Source organism: Gossypium hirsutum, chromosome A11 (assembly GCF_007990345.1).
Source record: "Gossypium hirsutum isolate 1008001.06 chromosome A11, Gossypium_hirsutum_v2.1, whole genome shotgun sequence".
Lineage (NCBI taxonomy): Eukaryota > Viridiplantae > Streptophyta > Magnoliopsida > Malvales > Malvaceae > Gossypium > Gossypium hirsutum.
Genome location: NC_053434.1, coordinates 18,370,232 through 18,373,401, shown reverse-complemented (window position 1 = coordinate 18,373,401; position 3,170 = coordinate 18,370,232). Strand labels below are relative to the sequence as shown.

At 33.8% G+C, this 3,170-nt stretch overlaps 1 long non-coding RNA gene across 1 annotated transcript; it reads left to right on the top strand.

Moving 5' to 3' along the window:
* Positions 1 to 328: 328 nt before the first annotated feature.
* On the top strand, positions 329 to 1,655 carry LOC107923636 (uncharacterized). The gene is made up of 3 exons (XR_001691588.2): positions 329 to 753; positions 854 to 936; positions 1,406 to 1,655. It is a non-coding gene; the product is annotated as an uncharacterized lncRNA (long non-coding RNA).
* Positions 1,656 to 3,170: the final 1,515 nt, after the last annotated feature.

The following is a 3,170-nucleotide window of genomic DNA, read 5'->3' as shown; positions in this document are numbered from 1 at the left end:
ATGAATTTAAAGGATTAGGAACATCAAATTCATTAATTTACATAATTAATCATCCAAAAAAATATTAAAAATGAGATTAAAATATGTTACTTTATAGCTTATTATATATTAAAATAAATTTTTTGGTAAGTGGTAAAGTTAATATTTTATTGATGTAAATAGTATGGTTTTAAATTCAACTACATTTGAATTTTTTATTGAGTTTTTTTTTTAAATTTAATTCGGCTACTTTATTGATAGGAGGGAGCACATAATCCTAAAAAGAAAAAAAACCACCTAACCTACCAATTGAAATACAAAACATCACGAAAGAGTGGGCGAAGCCTCAATTTTTCATTTCTTAAGATAAAACCAGTCCCCTACTCTTTTGTAAGTGAAGAAAACGCAAATTTTCCTAAAAAAGAACACAACAAGAAAACCCTAAAGACTTAACCTTCCCTTATTCTTCCCTTCTTTTGTCGCATTGCTAAAATTCATTTCAACGGTGGACCTGTTAAAACAAATCCTTTATTCTCGTCTTGACTTCGTTCCCCCGGTCCATCATCTTTTGAGTTCCTCGGAGCTTTGTTAACCCGTCTTCTTTTTTAGACTTAGTCCATCAAACATCCATACATTTTCATTAATCAGTTCTTCTTTGGTCTCTAGCTATGATAGGTTCAACCTCCAATGGAGTTTTTTCCACCTAGAAAGTCGAAAAATCGCTTCCTCTGCCCTATGCTGCCATTGTATGCGCCGCTCCGTTGGCTTTTTGCGGTATGAATCGGAACTCAATATTTCAAAAAATTCTTGACATTGCTATTATTTTGTTTATAACTCCCCCGACGACTGATTTGTCATTTCCATGGTTTTGCAGTTTTTGAATAACGATCCTTGAGTCCCCTTCTATGATAACATCACTAAATCCCATTTTTTTTTAGCAAAAACGGCTCATTTAAGGTATGCATACTCTTTAGCAATTGTTAGATCTCTAACATTATAGATCGAGTAAGAACACAAACCCATTACAAGCCCCGTATGATTTCTAATGATAATTCCTAAGACTGCTTTGTTGCTTTGTTGAAGAAACGCAAAATCAAAATTAATTTTAACTTGACTTTCTGATGGAGGCTCTCATTGGGTAATCACTGTGTTATGTTGACATTTTAGTGCTTCCTTTAGCTTGTCAAGATCCGCTAAGTATGCTTTAATATAAGCTACAATCTCGCATGTTCTTTGTCTGATGCTTTCAAGGAAATATATATTCTTGTTATGCCATATTGCCCTTAATGATACTGCTAAGCATGAACATTTATATGCATTATTGAGATTGAAAGTCTCCGCTAACCATTGTTTCCATTCTTGATTTTCATGAACGGGGACCAATGTCAATGTCATTTACTGGACGACTTGTTTTGCGAGGATGTAGTCTCGGAAGATGTGGCTTACAAACTCATCTTCTTCTCCACAAAGTGGGCATAAAGCATCATATATCAGTCTACGACCTTTTAAATTACTTAAAGTAGGCAAGAAATTATTTGTAATTCTCCATAGATTAATTCGAACATTACTGAGAATTTTTAGACTCTAAATTTTTGTAAAATAACTTCTAGTTAGATCCTAGTCTGTTGTAATTTGATTTCCCATCATATTTAAATCTTCTAAGACACTTTTTGTAACCGTTTTTTACCATGTATTCCCCTAACCTATCACCTTACCAAACCCTTATATCTAGTTGCAGAGCGTTCCCCAAAGGAATAGATCCAATCTCTCTAGCTTGTTCTTCTGGGAAAAACCCTCTCAAGGTTTCCTACTTCCAGGTGACAGATTCATGATTTATAAGGTCTACAACTAAAATGTACCTATAATCAATATTCTGAAACTATAATTTTCCTTCCTTAGGAAGCCATGGATCGTTTCATATGTTAACTGATTTACTATCTTTGATTCTCCAACCCATTCTTGATTCCAAAATACTCCGAGCGTTCCATTTGCTTTTCCAGGTAAACGAAAGGTAAGCCCCTAGTTCGACATTCAAAAAGTCACTTAGTAGGTAGTATTTATATTTCATTACTTGTACAAGTAAGTTTATGGGATTGGTGATTAGCTTCCATCCTTGCTTTGCCAACAAGGCATTATTAAAATTTGATAAATCTCTAAATCCCATCCCCCCATGCGCCTTAGGGATACATAATGACACCTACCAACACTAGTAAATACCCTTATCTGTTTTCAAATTTTACCACCAGAATTTACACATAATATTCTCTAATTCTCAGCATAAAGAACTTGGTAATTTGAAACATTGCATAGCATAGATTGGAATGACTTGTAAGACTAATTTGATAAAAATGTCTTTACCCCCAATGGACAAATTGCGAATGCTCCAGTTTTTCACTTCTGTCAAAAAAATTTCATTTATTTCCACAAAAGCAATTTTCTTTCGCCTCCCCACCATTTTCAGTAATCCAAGGTATTTCTCAGGATTGTTGGTCATGCAAACCCCTAACTCCCTTCCTATTTGCAATTTAACCGCATCGTTGACATTGTTGCTAAAGTAAATTAATGACTTTTTGAAATTCACTATCTGTCCCGATATTTTTTCATAGGCATTAATAACTGATCGAATTGCTAAAGCTCCTTCCATTATTGCTTTTCCAAATAAGATATTGTCATCATCAGCGAAAAAAAAGTGGGTTATTGACAAATCTCCTCTACTTATTTTTTCCCCTTATATTTTTGTTTCCCTTATTCCTCTAGTAAGACTAAAACCAACCCTTTTTCCCTCCATTAAGCACGACTGAGTATGAAATGCTTTTGATGCACCACATGATCAATGGTACCGACTTGTTACAAAACCAAGCTTTCTCATCATATTTTCAATGAAAATCCACTCAACCCTGTTGTATGCTTTATTCATGTCTAGTTTTAGAGCAAAATTACTCAATCCATATCTTTCTTCTTAAAAGAATGCAATAATTCATATGCCACTAATATGTTATTTGTAATCTGTCTATCTAGGACAAAAGTGCCTTCTGCATTATCAATGCAGTAGCCAATAGCCTTCCTAAATCTATTGACTTTATCTTTTGAGATTATTTTATAAACTATACTGCAAAGGCTAATTGGCCAAAATTGGCCCATATTCTTTGGATTTTGAACTTTTGGAATTAGGACAATGTTGGTATCGTTAA